This window comes from Syngnathus floridae, chromosome 10 (assembly GCF_059516105.1).
Source record: "Syngnathus floridae isolate MCC-2025c chromosome 10, RoL_Sflo_1.0, whole genome shotgun sequence".
NCBI classification, from domain to species: Eukaryota; Metazoa; Chordata; class Actinopteri; order Syngnathiformes; family Syngnathidae; genus Syngnathus; species Syngnathus floridae.
In genome coordinates, this window is record NC_142422.1 from 1,568,915 (window position 1) to 1,586,948 (window position 18,034).

Sequence of the window (18,034 nt, forward strand, 5' to 3'; positions counted from 1 at the left end):
CCTAATGGGTGAACTGTGACCCCCGGAAAGGGGATCCGGGCAGGGGAAGTTGACGAGGGGACACGGAGGCTAACCGGGCGCCACATTATGCCGTCTGTCACTCAAAGTCACACCCCCATAGGCCACGCCCATCCATCTCATCATCCTGCAAAAGTGTCAAATCAATGCAAGTATCATTTGAGAGCATTAAAAAATATATATTTGTGTTTTTTGGGGATAAACTATATCAAAGTAAATGAATATTAAATAAGTACTCGTATTCATACAAGACAAAAATATCTATAAATTATGTAATAAATGTTTTTTCATACAAAAAGTAAAAAAATTAAATTTAAAACTTTTGAGATATTTTGGGGTAAAAACTTCAATGCATTTTTGATCGTAATGAAAACAAATATTTTAAATAAATGTTAAGATTCATGCTATTTCTCAGATATTAGGGATTTTTTTTTTTTCTTTCACATTAAAACAATAATTTTTGTCTTCCTGTTTGTCGTCATCCCGCTCATCTTTCCCGTGTCAGGGGTTACCTGCTGGTCATCGAACGGCGCCGCTCTCATTCATCACGACACATCTCGTCTTTACTGGGATGGGAGGAAGTCGTTAAGGCCTGTGAGGCCAGCCGACCGTGACCCGGCCGGCCACGCCGCCGTTAAAAAAAACCCTGACAGAGGTCAGCAATAAAGGGGGCGGGGCCTCCCGCCAGCTCCGGCCTCTGCACACCTTCAAGGTTTACTATGTGTTGCTGGAAAGTTTTTTTTTCTTCTTCTGTTTTTTCTGCCAACTCGGCAGAGGGGCTTTGAAGGGAATTACGAATTTGGCAAGATGGCGACCACGATGGGGCCGTCAAGTTAGCTGCCCCTGCCGTGATGCGTTGAACACAATTGAAATTTTGTCGTCTGATAGAGGAGAGGGAGAAAGATGGTGAGAAAAGGAGGAAGTGGAGAGAAGGAAGGGGGGGAAAAAGGAGAGGGGGGAAAAGAGAAATGGAAGACGGACGCCGTGAGCATCTGTTTCCTGTCTGCTCGGCAGCTGCGCTCTGGAACAAATGACAAAAGAAGAAGAAGAAGAAAAAGAACGAGAAGAAGACGAGGAGGAAGTACCGGTCGGACTGCCAACTCCGAGTGCAGGTCACTCTTATCTCAAGGCACGACTGCACAATTCAAATAAATTTCAATGAGATACGGACTGACAGCGCCCCCATCTGCATTTCCGTGTGTGTGTGTGTGTGTGTGTGTGTAAGGGGGGGTTGGATGGAGGATTTCCTCATTTGTTTGTTCCTCTCACACACTTTTCTTCCCGGTCTCGGCTAGATTTAGACTTCCTGTTCCAGAGTTATTCTCAGAGTACTGACACGCACACACACACCATATCCCCCCAAAACAGACAAACACAGCACAAACATGATAACCAATACACACAAAGACAAAAAAGCAAACACTTGAAGAACCAAAAAACAGATGTGTCAATTTACACATGCACACATTTACACAAACAGACACACACAAAATCACACACTAGCATACACAACACACAGCAATGTCCAGACCCACAAACATTTGTGCCAACGATACACTCACACTTGTACGCAAACCACACACACGCAAACAACACACAGTACCCAAATGAGCACCATACAACATAAACATCACACAAACACTTACTGTATCTTCACATTCACAACCACAAACAGCATGCACACTCGTAAAAACCCACACAACACGCACACACAAGCAGCAGACAAACACACGTTCAAGGCAACAAAACATACACACATTTTCTTCCATAAAAGCATGTTCTGACATTTGTTACGAATCATTCTTAAGACTTGCACAATTTCACATTTCTCCGATCATCCCTTGTACTTTTGTAAATATGCGCAAACACACACACACACACACAATCTGTTTTGACTCGGTGGCCACTTTCTGCGTGTGTGTCATTGTGCAGTAGCGCAGGTGCTGGATTCATTGATGAAAACAAGGGAAAAGGAAAAAAAAACCCAAGGAAGGATGTGGCACTTGAATGGACGCATTGTGTTGTGACGCGTTGCGCATGTGTCGCACGGTTCTCACACTCTGCACGTGAAAGTCAAACGCTCACAATGTTGGGAAATGATTGGTCGGCTCATTTCCACGCCACAAACAAACGCACGACCGACGACATGAGACCTTGACAAGGGGCAGCAAGATTAACAAGTGGGGCCATAATGTCATTTTTTAAAATATTTATATTTTTATTTATATTTGGAATATCAACGCAAATAAATAGTACTTTCACATTTGGCAGCCCAGTGTGTGTGTGCGCGTGATAAACAGTCCTATAAATAAGAGGAGAGGAGACAGTCACTTAGCGTTTCTGTTGTGGTTTTCGTGTTTTGTCGCTGGAGGATCCTGCAGACACACAAACATCCTCACGCTAATTACCGCCTACGTGCCCCTCCACGAATGCTAATGCTTGTTTGACTGTCCGCATTTTTTTTGCTGCACTTAAACGCATCACGAACGTCATTAACGCTTACATCTTGACGAGCTTTTGAGAATCGAACCCGAACAGCCTCAACAGGGAGTCCGAGGGGGCGGGGCAAGGGTCACCGTAGCGACCGGGAAGCGGTGTTGTGTTTACTGACCTTGTTGATGAGCGTAAAGAGGAAATATGCAGCACAGTGAAAAAAGGACTCATGGCTTTGAAGGTCAAGGCTGCCAGAAGATGGACTTTAAAGCTACGTCGGTGTCCACGTGTAGTGGGGACGCCATAACTCACGCGTAAACGCACACACACGCACATCCCAGGCTTGTGATTAAAAAACGAGAGCAGAAAATCACTCGTAACTTAAATGTGGGCTGACCTATAACCCCTCAATTCGTAAGTTGGCGTACTCGTAAGTCAAGAAATGTCAGTAATATAATTTATGGCAATCACGAGGGAGGGGTGGGGGGGGGCCTCAGCGAGCATCTCACATGTCCGACGTGCCGACGCTGGTTGGTTTTACGCTCGCGATTAGCATTTTGTGCGGCGGCTAAACGATTGCAAAACCAATTGTTGGTCAACTTCCCGTGTGTGTGTGTGTGTGCCATGTGGCAGCAGGGCAGCATCGTGCGGTCACATGACCAAAGTCCCACTCCTCTCATGTTGTTTTCTCTCCTGACTTCCAGTCTGATTTTCACATGTCGGACCTACTTCCTGTTTGTTTTGACTTTCCCTCCTCACCGTGAGGAGGAGGATGATGATGAAGAAACATCTTCCTCCAGCGAGACATCATCATCAGCATCATGACAACGAGTGGAGGAAGCGAGCATTTTAGATCACTAACACTTTGAGGCCGCAGGCTGATTTTCGAATGACATCACTCGTGATGGTGTGTGTGTGTGTGTGTTGGGTTCCGGTGGCGTGAGTGCTAAGGAAGCTGATCAGTCAGTGACGCTGAAGGTAAACTGCACTTAAAAGTCTCCCCGTGCCCTGTAGTCAGGCTGCTTTGATGATTGTGTGTGTCACAAGACAACGGGGTCAATTTGACCCGCCAAGTTTGTCTACCGACTTTGGGGACTGACGCCGAGATCAAACGTCCGAGCAAAAGACGAAAGAACCGCACAAGTCGGGTATGCTGAAATATTTGCTCAAGTGCCAAAAGGTTGAGATGTTTTGGGTGATGCGTCACCTTGAAGTTATGCAAGGCGTTATGTCATAATTACTGTTTTGCACTGTCTCCGTCTGGCACACCTCCCAACTTTTGTGCTCCTGTCAACAAGATTAAGTCCTTCAATTTTGATTTATTTTTGTCACCTCGCCTCGCACACCCATGAGGAAATGTCAAGCCGACAATACGAAATCGCCCACGCCCAAACACCTTTCATTAATCGTTATAAAATCGTTTTGGAATTTGCAAAACTTCCGAACAATAGTGAACCTTAAAAGTAGCAAAGGCAATGGAAATCATTTGTGCTAGCCAAAAAGTTCATGCAGAATCCTATAGAGTCAGTACTTGCTCTCACCAGTAGGTGTCAGTAAAGAGATGGAGTTCATTTTTACCCCTTTGCGTTGTCACTGAGCCAAGTAAGACAGGAGGAAACGCGTTGCCTCGAGCTTCTGGAACCCCGCCCACCCGCAAGGCCGCCGCCTCACCTTTGGCCGCCAAAACCTGTTAGCTAACGCAAGTATGGCTAAGCGCTAATCACACTTAATTCAGCCTCCATTAGTCGAGCGTGGCGCCGCAAGTTGAGTCACCCTCGGGGAGATACAATCGAAAGCTGCCGCACCCCATTCGCCACAGGACAATAACAACCACACAATTCCCAAATTAGAATTTGGGTGATAGGGCTAAGAATTTTCTGTTGAGACAATTTTCTTCAGGCCTATTGTGCTGAAAACAATTGTCAACGCCCAAAGTAGTATTCTTATTGAAAGAAGATTTTAAAAAGATTCCTATTCTCACTCACTCGTTATGTGAGGACACAAAAAGACTCGCTCGCAGTTTTTATAAATAAAAGACAATGTGTGCTTTTTTTTGTCACTCCTAGCTGAATTTTAGTAAGGGACGCATACATTTTTTTTTCCGCCTAAATGTAAACATTGTTCAAACATCAGCTTAAAGCTATCATGTGAGGCTTGACAAGAAAATGAAGCTTCAATTTTGCTTCATGAACCAGTTTTGTACCTCTTTAGACAGCACTGTTGGTTTAAATAAAGGTTTTTAAGAATTGAAAAAAGTGCCACTGCTGCTTCATGAAGCAAATTTGAAGCTTCATTTACCCATCACTAGGTTCTAGCCTTTCACTTCTCGCGCTAGCAAGTAACAACGACATCAAGGCTTTGGACTAAACGCTTCAACAGCTTAGTGTCAAATAGTCTGTGAAGTGGGAGTGTGTACTACTGGCGTGTCCCCAGTACACTTGCGGTAGGCCTCAAAATCGGAATTGACTCCAAACGAGTGATCAAAGGGCAAATGGTGGTACATGGGCGCATCCGGAAGACATGAGCTAGCATGGCGTCCGCGCCGCCGCTTTGGTGTCCCGCGAGGAGAGCAAACCTCAAGTGATGTTGTCTTTCATTTTGGGAACAATGGCGGTTTTGTGTGCCTGTTTTCACTCTCTGACATTTCGTCTCGGCGCTTTCATTTTGGAGCTTCTCGCACGAGACGAACATTGCGCTTAATGCGAACAAGACGTTTGGATGTCAGAGTGACACGCGCCCGCCGCGGCCGCTCGTAAACTTCAAATGTGTTTTCCGGCTTGGTGGAGGGTGACGCGGCGACCGCTCCCGCCTGTCAGTCAACTCGGAGACGTCCCGGCTTGCATAATCACGTCGGCGGGAAAACGCTTGGCGACACCGCTGTCTGTTCCAAGGCCTCCTGATCGTGTAAAGGCCGCGGGGTTTGTTCCTTCCACGCGGGGGCTACCTCAAGTGCAACCTGCTGACTCAGCTGACCGCTGTTCTTATTCGGGGAGGGGTGCGAGCGGCGGAAAGTCCCGGCGACGTTACTTCCGCATGTCCATCTGTCCTACTCAAAATAGGGTCGGACAGGCAACAGTCAGGTGACAGAGACTCGAAGGGCGAGCACCTTAACCGACTGGTCAACATTTTATTGACTCCATATTTTCCTTTCATTTTGTGCATGTTTGGCTGCACGTTGTATTCCTTTATTTATTTTTTGTCAAATCCGATTTTAGCCTCAAAATGCTTGCGGTCATCAGCACACATGAATATATTTATTAGTCATGAAAACGCTCTTATTTCATTAAAATTTCCATTAGGAACAGGAAAAAATTGATGGGGAACGTTTTGGGGGTTTTTTTTGGGACCGAATTTCTCCACGATGGACTTTTTTCATGTTAAGTGTGTCAAGAGTCCGATTGATGTTTGATAAATGTGCCGGTTATTTGTGTGTCAACCATAATAAATAGTGACACGAGTGTGTGTGCGTGTGCCTTCCTTGACTGTTGTGAGTGATGGTCACATGACACGAGTGTGGTCTCTGTCTGTCTCCGTCTGTCTGTCATGAAACAAGCGTTTGGTTCCGCTCTTGGTCTCTAATTTGGGTTGCGCTGATTCTTTCCAGCTTTGATCAGTTTTCCCCGCCGCCCGTCATCCTTGCCCTCCCAGTCCTGTGTTCGAGCCCCCCCACCTCTTAAAGTCCAATATAGAACGTTGTTTTTAGAGCGGGTCACATGACGCTACACTAACGAGGAAGATATTTAAGAGGAAAAGTTGACGTGAAAGATCCATCCAACTATCGTGTTTTCGGACCCAGAACTTCAGAACTGTGGCGCTGTCGTGCTAAGCAATTTTCCACCGTGATGACTGACCGTTGCGACATGGCTTTTCACTTTGTCGAGATCAACAAGCTTTTGATGTGACTTCCAATTTAGCAGAAGTTTGTCTGGGTGGTCTCGCAGCCCCCTCTTCACCATGCAATGGTGCGAGGGTGCTATCAAGAGACGAGGGGGTGGCGGGTAAAGGTGGTGAGAAGTGTGTTGGGGGGGGGCTCCCTTAACTCAACTCCCACCCCTCACATTTCCTGCCGGCTTCTTCCGGGCCTGTGAGGAACAAACTGCCCACACATCACATGCCCACAGCGAGGACCCCTGTTGCGCTACATGCAAGTCCAACACACACACACAAGCGCACACCGCCCGTGCTGGTTGGACGTGTCCTACAAGGCGCCTCATCCTCCACCAGCCGTCTTCTCCTCATGTTGTCTGGCAACCATTCGACATCAATGGTGGCCTTCAAAGTGCTGCGAACCCTCAAACATGCCCACCGCAACAGTCTGGGACAGCAGAGTTGGTGCGTGCGTGTAAGTGGGCGGTGGTACCGGGCCCCGACGCGGAACATGGCTGCTCGGTGGTGTCCAACCTCTGCATCGTGGACAATAACTGTCAATTTCAGCCTTGTAAAAGTCGTTCTTTGTTTCCAGGGGAGTCTTTGCAGTAAGAGCGTTGCTAACTAGTTTAGCAACCTGTTGACTGAAGCGTTTTGTAAGATAACTTGATTGAATCATGGGAAAGTTTTGTTGTATTTCATCACGCCGCCACTGACATACTCCGAACACTCAGATTAACTCTGAAAATGACTCCGATGAGTGACGCAAACCCAACGTACGTCGCTAATCTACGATGATTGTTTCCCAATACGCAATTTTACAAACACGGACAGACACCCAACCACAATTTAATTGGCACAGATTAGGCAAAGCTAACCGAGTGCAACACTGGGGGATTATGACATTAGCGTTTAGCTCATTTAGCAGCTAACTGTGCTTGAGCTGCACCGGTGACTCATAATGTGAAGATTAATAAAGAAGTGGATTATTAGCACGTCTGGCTCACAATGGTGAGGTTCTGGGTTTGAGTCTAGGATTCCCTCCTGTTTGTTTTTCTGCCCAAATTCCGAATAAATATTAGCATGTTAGCTTCAGTTCATAGCGCTTTCCCGGACATTGACTGGGTTTTCCCGCTTTTCTCCAAAAGAAATTCAGCTCTCATAATGGTCGAGCTGGAAAAATACAGCAAAAAGAAGAGCGATGTGCCAGCATGACTCACAAAAAAATGTTTTGCCGCACACTTCTCCTTTTTTGAATCGAGAGAAAACGTCAAAAATACAAACTGAAGGTTATTTCAGTTTGTCTGCGGGAAAAATAACGTCACCCCCAAAAAGCACTTCCTCCTTTTTTGCACGCGAAATGCTTGCGGCGTTTTCATAAGTCTGCGTCAACACCGTCAAAACAAAACAAATACAACAAAAACAAAACATAATAAAAACATTGACTTATCTACTCGTTGTTATGTTTTGGACTTATTCTTGATGTACCGCCTCTCTAGTTTATGTAATGTAGCGAGAGGTGGCTAACCCGAGTTATTTTCTTCTATAAAGCTGAATTCAATTTCCAAAGAAATAAAGTCCCTCTATTTATTGTGAATGCATCTTTTCAATATTTCATCAAACATCATTTCAAATCAACTTTCATTACTTGTTGGGAAAATAAACAAAAGTACCTTACCTGATGCTGAGTTCACTCCGGTGGTCCAGACAGCAAGGGTGGAGAAAGCAACAGGGGCGGGTCCAAAGCCCACCAGGCGATGTCAGCAAAGCACTCGACAAAGTCCTCCAAGTCTCAAAAGGTCCACTCCAGCTGGCAACTTCTCTTCCATGACACTTCGTTTCTCCACACAGGCCTTATTTATTACGTTAGCTTGTCCCTAGTTGCTTAGCAACGTTCGTGCGCTAGCATTAGCCGCTGAATTAGCGGCTAATTCCACTCAGTGATGTCTTCTGCTTAGTAGATCACTCAAGCGACCAACTTTATCCTAATCAACGTTTCCAAAAGCATCCTTGATGAATACTTTCGCTAACTTACACTTTCTGTATCCACTTGAATGTTTCTCCCTCGTCTACCTCGATGTGCGTCTTCTACCTCGTCGTCCATCTTCTTTCCTTTTCCCGCGATCCACCTTTCGTGTCCTTTCACCCCGGATGTGTTTCACAATTTACAATAACAATTATATAACACAAACCTATTATTATTATTTTTTTTTTAGTTTTTTTTCTTTACCTGTTTTTACTCTTCATTATGATTCTTGCCATTTTAAAAAAAATATATAGTTCTTGACGCGTTTTTTTTGGGGGGTCATTCGGTGGTCTGCTATTATTTTATTAATTATTTTTACATTTAGTTTCAGTTTTAGTGAAAGTTTTGCCAAGTTCATTTACTTTCTTGATTGTGTTTTTTGTTTTACCTTGGTTTTGCAATTTTTAAACGTGTTGCTAATTGGGACCTTCACTCATTTATTTTTAGTTTCTTTAAAATTGTTGATGACTGTTTTTCATGTTTTTTAATGTTCGGCCTCATAGTTCCTGACAGTTTTAAAAAAAATAGATTCTTAGCTTGATTTTAGAATAATCATCTCGACATTATTTTGAAAGTTTTGTCATGACTAAAGATGCAAGATAAATATTTTAGCGTAATAAATAAATACACAGCAGTATAAATAAATACGTTTCCATTTGTTTTTGACTTGTTTATACTCGTTGCAACATTTCACACGCACTCAGGCACGTACACGGACGGCGCTGTCTTCACTCGCTTACGACACAATTCACTTTTCACAGCGTTTGTCAATCACTTCCTCATCACTTCGTTTTAAATTCTCATCAATTCTTGACTTTTTGCCGAAATGTCGTCACGTCTGTCCAGGGGCTTCTCGTTCCTCACCTTCATTACTTTCATATGATCCAATCCAAAGTTTCGTTTTTAATCAACGTTCTTTTTGGGGGGTCTTTTGTTTTTGTGTTTTTTATCTGCAGGAAGATGAAGTGAAAGTGTGTTGAAAGGGAAGGTTTTTGCTAATTCAGTCAGACGGGCGGGCGGGAAGGAAGTCCCGTGTGCACGTGTGTGTGCGTGTGCGTGTGCGTGGTCTGTCTGCACGTCGGACGACAAACTTCAGTGAGAACTTCAGCTTTGTCTTCACTCCACACTTGACTTCTCATTTTTTTACTCTGTGTGCGCGCGACTGTGTGCGTGCACGCGCGCAGTCCAAGAAAGAAGCGTGTAAATAAAAGAAAAAAGGAGCTCTGACTTCCAATTACTACACGCCCTCTCATTTGTCCTCCTACACACTTTACCGGATGTGCTCGCCACATCATAGGGGACCCCCAAATTACACCACACACGCACACATATATTGTGTACATCTATTTCTTTTATTCCTATATTATTGAAATAACAGAGAGAAGTGATGTGTTGTGCGTTACAATGCTGACTCAGCAGGAAAAACAAAGTGTGACATTTTGGGGCGCCAGTAAACGCGTCAGCTCACACACACTCAAATGTCAGCGTGGCGACATGAGGGCGAGGAAGTGGGATAATTAGAGCAAAACGGTCAAGCCAATAAAAGAAAGTTATGAATAGCAGCAGACGTGAAAAAAATAGAATGACTACAAGAAGTCCTTTGGATCTTTCACTTGCACAAAATAGATTGCACGAGCAGACACATTAACATTTACAATGTTTGAACTTTAGTTAAGGTATCCTGGAGACATATCATAAAAACAAATATTCCAGACAATGACATAACGGATATAAAAGCTGCTTAATGACAATAAAAGCAACTTCATTGCTTTGTGGATGATCATTTGTATTCATTTTCTAATTTTATTAGCAAAATTTAACAGGCAACTCTGGATATACATTGCAATGACTTGTTCAAAAAAAAAGTGCAAAAAAAATAAAATAAAGTAAAGATGATTCTGGGGACAAATTATATGAATGCATATTTTGTCAATTTAAAAGCAAATATATTGTGTTTCTTTCTTTATCATTAAACTTCATGTTTTGCTTTTGAGCTATGAAAGTGCAACATTTGACCATTGCGTCATCGCGTAACATTTTTTCATTTGTATCATTGCATCAATGATTATGATTAAATCTGGGAATTTTTTTCACTCGCTGGTTTCCATAGAAATGCATTGGAGCCGTCCAGACACACCAACACTAAACATGCACACACACACACTTCTCCTTTCACGTTGTAATGCTGACGTACTTTCTTCATCGGCAGACGCACTTGCGTGTATGTGTGTGTGTGTGTGCGTGTGACTTCAAAGTGTAACATGGCTCAGTCTTCACTCAGTGATTTCACATGAGATACAAGTCAGTGTCATGACAAAGATACTCTTTAACGGGAACTGTGTGTGTATGTGTGTGCATATGTGTGCGTATATGTGTGTCTTTAGTTCCTTAGGTTACCTGAAGCCTTTTATCTGTGACCCAGAGAGGGAGAGAGTATCAGCACCATCGTCCCGGTAACAGACAGAAAAGATGACAAGAGTGTGTGTGTTTGTGTTGTGTGTGTGCAGGTCAATGTGTTACAATGAACATATGCGGTCGATATTTAAACCCATTTAAAAAAAGCAGCTAAGTAGAGTTCATGGTGCGTTCTGATTGGCTGCTGGCCTGACATTGTGATCCTGTGTGAAGTTGTCGCTCCAGCAGGCCGTCATGAAAAATTCAAACTGGACACCTGCAGGTGTGAAACTTAACGCCTCTCACTTGTCTTTCGCTTCCTGCACATGGAAGATCTGTCGATATGGGAACCATCTTTAATTAATGCCGTAACATATATGCTGATTTTTTTTTTTAAATCATCTCCACACACACAAACTTGCCACCATTTCCTAAATTGGCAAAGAACCAGCATCTCTCCTTTCACTCCTTCCTCTATTGTCCATCTTCTGTTCTTCTTCAGCTGCTGGCATCTTGTCAGCCCCGCAGGACAATGCTGCTGGATTCAGGTTGCTTCGTGTCGTGTGTGTGTGTGTTACTGTATTTGACCTGCTGACATTTTGAACGCGAGGCCTGCTGCGCTGTGCTTATTCAGGCTGTGACTTCAGACTGTGTGTGGGATTATAAAAAGTGTGTATGTGTGTGTGACGTCTGGCCTTCACACACACACACATGGCATATGATAACACAGAAGTGGTTATTTTAACACAGCGGTGTGTGTTTCAGCTTCCTAAGCAGATGAGTCCAGGTGGAACAGCAAGACGAGGCTCCAGCGTGTGTGCGTGTGTGTGTGTGTGTGTTTAGAGAGCGGCATATACCTTTAACATCTCCACAATGGCGAGAACACGGACCGCGTGATCCCGAACGCAGTTGTCGGCCGTCTGAAGATTTACACGGCGGCCCTTCAAGCGCCTGGCCGGGCGGCAACAGAGGGAAAGTCGAAGACGGCGACAACGACCGCGGTGAGGCAAATATTTAGCGTTCATCGGAGGAGCATTTCAAAATAAACCTCCCACGCATCTCCCAGCAAAATAAAAGCGCACTTCAAGTTCAGTTTATGGCGCCAACGCACAGTTTACATCAGATGGGGCCAGTATACAAATATTTACGGGTTCAAATACGCTAAAGAGTACGAAAATAGTTGACGGTACGCGTGGGAAGCTGAAAATGATACAAAATGAGAGCAGACAGACAATCAAAAAATCCAAACAACAAACTTGATCGACTTTCTTGCTTCCACGCAATAAAACAGTTTGGGTCGTGATGACCCGCGCCGTCAGCCCACCCGGTCGTGTGAGTTTTGCGTGGCGGGACGCTAACGGCGTTTGTCCTGCGGCAACTGTTGCGCTCGTTGTTTTTCCAGTCAGATGGTGGAAATAAAAAGTGGAAGCCTGAGAGGAAAAAAACAAAGAGGAAGAGAGCAATCAGTGAGAGCTGTCAATCAAAGCGCCCACCCAGCCAGTTAACGGACACATAAAAAGTGTGGAGATACTTTACATGCTGCTTGGGAGATGTTTCGAAGGCTTCACCATGCAGAAAGCGAAAGAAACAAGTGAAACATTTTTCCCCTAAGCAGCATGAAGATGATACGAGACGATAAAAATGCATCCAAAGATGATATCAACATGATAGCACTTGATACAAGTGATCTATTGCTCCATCAAAACTAGAGGTGCACCAATTAATCAATTGAAAACTAATCGATCATCATCATAATTGAAATCTTTGGTACATCGATTAATCGTGTAGAATAATCGACATTTTTAATCGACATAATTAATTCACATTTGTGCATTTTCTACACTGCCAATTTGAAATGATGTCCTGGTTTTTAATAGGTACATAAAAATTAAAATGTTTTTTAAAAACGGACAAAAGGCAGCAAGACGATTTTTAGAAAAAAAAAAAAAGAATACAATACACGCAGCGCCTATGTGTGTGAGTGTGTCTGCGGGTGGGTGTGTGTCCTGTCAGTGCAGATTTACGGCAGGTTTGGCCTTGAAACGGATAACGCTTGAGCGCAAGTGTGTGTGTGTGTTTGTGTGTGTTTTCATACATGTGCGTGTTTTCTCCAGGTGAATAGCTGGTGTGTTTACATCGATGGGAAAGTTAGCCGGCGACTTGTCACACAGTCATTAAGCAAGAATGTGCGGCAGTACAAAAGTCACAAAATGGAGATTACGACGGCTTGTCATGTGACATTTGTCGGCTTGTTGTGGTTCCAATCGTGCCAAAAACGTAGACCCCCCCCCCCCCCCAACGAGTGTCCCTGCCCTTGTGTAGGTCACCCTGCCCGTCTGCCAACTTTTGGGCGGAACTCATTGACTGCTTACACTTGTAATCAGATTAAAGTAATCAGATTACTGTCACCACACACACAATGTGTTTCCATTTCCCTTAACATCCTAATAAAAAAAAAAACGTTTATGATCTATTTTTGTATCCTTGCTAACTCGTCGCACTGGGGTCAAACTCAAGGCCGGGGGTCAGATAGGGCCCGCCACATCATTTGATGACGTCATGTGTTTGAAAATTGCATTTTTAGCGGTGAGATGAATTGAAGTAAATGATGAAATGTACAAGCACACCTTCCTCCTCTGGAGCCTCCCGTCTGACTCAGAAGATGTGTAAGTGCTCCACTCCGAGACAGCCGCCATAAATAACGCCACTCATTGGAGGAGTGGGTGTGACGGGACAGGTTAAGATGAAAGGCTCCCCGTCTGGCGGCGTCTTATTAGAGAGCTTTTAGGATGTAAACACAGAGCAAACGTACACTCATACCTTTCTGTCCACGCCACTCCCTCATCCTTGTAACCGTGGCAACATCTAATAGGGATAAGAGTGAGTCGTTCAAATCTTTCAAGTTTACATCCGATGGACATTTTGGCCTGGTGGATGTCAAATTAGCCAGGTCGCTAACAGGTAGCTAATAAGTAGAAAACACACATTTTGTGTCGGGGTTAGCGTGTCGAAGTTTATTGTGCTTTTTTTCCCCCTTCTGCCCAATTACAGGTTTACAGTGTGTGTATTTCTATTTGTGTGTGTGCTGAAGGCTTGAGGTGTGCCGCTGTAGCATTGTTATGCTAACAGGGATTAGCGCCGTGTCCTCCCTGCTGATGCTATTGTGAGCGAGCCGAGCCACAGCGGGGTTGTGTCTACAGCGCCCAGCAGGACCGACTCTCTCGCTCTCTGGCTCGCTCGCATTGTGCGTTCGTGTGTGTGTGTGTGTGGCGTTGTGTGGCGTTGTGTGCTACCTGGCCTACATTCTTGGGTGTGCGCTCGCGTGTCATACGTTCAAACTATATTGGGCAGTTCCTGGTGAATCAGAACTTTTTGTTTGTCACTGAGTCACTTTCTCGGCGACTTCAAGTCGGTACAGACAGTACGTACTTCTTCATTCTTTCTTGGTCTTTTCTCGTTCTTGTCTTCTTCTGTTTTTCGTGCTTCCTCTTCTTCTGTCTTTTATGAGCGCTGGGATTTTCATCTTCACCTGGTTCTTGCGCTCTTGCTTTTCTCTGAGGTTCTCTCGGAGGAAGAAGAAATGATCAAAATGAGGTTGCTGAGGTTCTCTCGTTTCAAACTTTCTTTTTTTTTCGGTGATGGTTAATGTGAATCTGTGTGAGGGAATGCTGACTGTCTTTTATACAGCAGGAAATAAAATTAAATGGCGGACACACACACACACACACACACAAAACGGTCGCACAAATAGTAGGTGCTTTGACAAAAGCTGAGATAAGATCTGAATTGCTGGCAGGGATGTCTCAAACACACACACACACGCACACACACACATCCAGTACCTACTAAAGAGGCCTTTACTTCCATGCCAGTTTAATTAAGCCGAAACAATGGTGGCCCAACAACACCTGAGGCCAAATGCCGTATATGACAAACCTTTACTCTCTCTCTCCCTCTCACACAGAGGACGGCGTGAGTTCAAAGCGTGGCCCCGGGCCGCTGATGGAGGGAAGAAGAAGAAAAAGAGTGAATGAATGAAAAGAAGCCAAAGTACCTGCAGGGGTCAGAACAGGTGAGCTTTAATGGAACCTTTCCCTTTCACATTCACCCCCACATTCCTGTGGAACACTTGCCCATTTAATAAAGCAATTTGGAAAATATTCTTGCCTGATGATAATTTGAATTGAGAATGACGCAGGGAAAAATGTGTCGCGTTCAAAGTCGGCACTCAGCGCGGGACAGCGGACGTCTGTTGTCACCTTTCACTCTAATGTTTTCTGGGGAGCAGGTGGGATTGCAGGTAGTCATCTCTGACCCCCCCCTCGACGCCTCTTCCCCGGGGCTGTGACAGCTGTGAACCTCCCCGGGTAACCGTTAAGCTAACCTCAGGCAGCGTGCGTCGCGTGGAGGTTGCTGGAATCCGGGACAAAGTTCTCACTTCAATTTATTCCATCAACATATTTCAAATTTGGGTTGAGGATTTAAATTAGGATGATGGTATTTCTTTGGTTTTTAAAATTGGATGAATGGTCATTTGTAGACAGGGAAATCTATTTGAAATGTTGTATAGTGCATTTTTGACAGATTTTTCAGCGCATTTGGGGTTTTCCCATTTTTGAATAATAAAACTTGAAAGTCATTTGCATTGACTGTTTAAGAAAATCAACTGTCCACCAAATTCCATTGGATTCGAGTCCGATTCTTATCTTGTGTGAGCTGCAAACCCTCGTTTTTCTTTTTTTAAATGGACAACACTTCTTGGGGTCATGAGCTGTGTTTTTGTTGTTTCAAGTTGGGTCTTGTTCATGTCCTGTTTTGCTCTCACCTTTGCGGATTTGGGGGTCTTTCACACGTTTGGGTCGTAATTTCTTTATGCAAACATTTTGGGATGGTCGAGTCAGGGGGTCGCACACACACACACACACACAAACCTCCTCATTGTGGGACCACAACAAAGCAAACCAGGAGGGAAAAAAAAAGCCTTCTATTTACCTGGAGCACATCTCCGTAAAGAATGAGGGATCAACACCATATTTTTCTCCCTCTTTTACAACCCCCCCCCTCCCTCACCCTCATTCAGCCCTCCTCACCCATTCTGACGGCCACATTGTCGGGAGGACAAAAGGCCAGGAGGCAGCGAACGGGGAAGGTAGTCACATGGGGGGGTGGGACTCACCTGATAAGAACCTGAATGATCCCATTGATGGAGACAGGCCTCCCTCCAAAATTCTTCTTCTTCACACTTGCTGGACCACTTTCTTCACTGCTCTTCCCTGAAATGTTCCTTTTAGTAAGACGTGAATTTTAATGTGGATTACGGGAATACACAATGCTCATTTTGCCTTCCTGTCCCAATACTTTTGATGGTGTGGTAGTAAAGTGAAGGATGAGTGTCAAGAAAGGAAAAGGGTGGGGGGGGCGGAGGACTTACAGGTTAGGAATTTATACGGCGCCGTTGTACGTTCTGCCGAATTATCCCGAATTAACAGTTTGTTTACTTTAGCTGCGAGGCTGCCGAGTCAAGCGGGTCAATTCGGGCCGTCAGGTGACCCGCCTCTTTGTCATGGAAAGAGGCGGCGGTAGCGGGTGACTCGGGGGGGGCCTCGATGGATCCTGGAGGGGGCGGCCCCAAATGACCGTCAGGAATGTCACCTGGAACAATGACGCCATTCTCCGCCACAGCAGCGTCCATCATCATTAGAGGTCAGCCGCCATCGCGGTGGGGGAGAGAGGGGGCGGGGTTTAGGGTCGGGGGCCGCCGACTTTGACTCGTCACCCCGACACTGGAAGTACAGTGACAGCAAGTTTGCCTGCGCTTCGCTAGGGGTACCTTGACTTATGATAATCTGATTGAGACAAAAGCATCTTCATGATTAATTTTGTTCGAGTGCTGACATATTTGAGTTTGGTCAAGATTTCAATTTTGGCAAAAAATTCCAGGTTCACACCTGGAAAAACTCCCATACTACTGTGTGTGTGTTTGTGTGTGTAGGCGTCCACAGTTGAAAACTTTTTGAATGAGTTGAAATTTGCATGTAAAACAAGTTAGTGAAGTTAAAAAGGCACAGAATTTTTCGGGTTTTTTTGATCGCATAACTTGGTCACGTTTGATGCAATCGATTTTAATAAAAGTTTGCCTGCAAATATTTTCCTTGGAACTGCTGCTTCATTTGCATATTGCGCCACACACTTTTTCCTTCATTCCGGGTAACTCCACAACTGCCCCCCCCCTCCCTCCCAATTCGTTAAAATATCAATATATGTATTTCCATAACTGTCCTTTAAAAGCCATTTGAATGCTGCAAATGAAGACATGCAAAAACGGGATAACGAAAGCGCTCGCTGTGGATATTCGACTCGCCCTCTGAGCGCTATGTCTCAATCCAAAATATTGACAATACGTCAAGTGATCAAGGTGACAGACACACGCTTGGGTCAATCCACTTCACTCTGAGCTTCGTTTACGTTGCCGCTGTGGGCAAACAGCTAGCATTAGCATTAATGAGCGGCGGAACAATGGAAGCCGACGGGCCGCTGTTAGCGTTTGCCTAAACTTCCTTTCAAGCCTCACACCTCAAAGTCAACGTTATTAGCATCATTAGCATCGGCAGCTTTGTCATTTAGCAGCCCTCTTTCATCTATCTAAACACCTTTAATAAGACTTTTGACTAGCCATCATTGATGTTTTTAAAAAGATTTGGAAGCCATCCTTAAGCTAATTTTATACTTCATTTAGCATTTACTTTCACTTTGGAATCAATCTCATTCAAAACTTTGCGTTAGCCTGCAAAATATTCCTGCCTTAAATTTTAAAATTGGCTATTGTGTTTTTTTTTTTTTAACATGATATTAAAAAGTCTGTAATTGCATTGTATGTTGTTATTGCAGACAGACATCTGCGAGAAGATTATACTTTGGGGGTCTTTTGTCAGGAGTAGGGGCTGCCGATCAAGCTAATTAATCCGGTCTGCGCGTGGACCAGCTAGCTAGACTCAGATTAGAAACGCAGGCAGTAAAACAAGCACAACACGCCTTGTTTGTCGGACTCTTAAGCTGCTCAAATGGCGCAAAAGGACAAATGAGACGAGATCGACCGCAGCCCAAAATCCGTCGGGTGCAGCGTTTAACGTTAGCAGACGACCAGCTAGCTAATCTTTTTCTCGCAATGACAACGGCCTCCTTCAGACAACAAGAGCTTGTAGAATGGGTGTTTCCAACTTTGATCTTGTTTTAACCCTTATACAATGTAGCCAAGCTACAAATCTAGCTACAAATGCTACATAATGGTAGCATCGG

At 44.5% G+C, this 18,034-nt stretch overlaps 1 long non-coding RNA gene across 1 annotated transcript; it reads right to left on the reverse strand.

Annotated features, from left to right (window-relative positions):
* Positions 1-9,734: 9,734 nt before the first annotated feature.
* On the reverse strand, positions 9,735-16,962 carry LOC148391630 (uncharacterized). Its single transcript, XR_015860764.1, has 3 exons — positions 15,915-16,962; positions 14,168-14,737; positions 9,735-12,168 (listed from the first exon to the last, which is right to left on the reverse strand). It is a non-coding gene; the product is annotated as an uncharacterized LOC148391630 (long non-coding RNA).
* Positions 16,963-18,034: the final 1,072 nt, after the last annotated feature.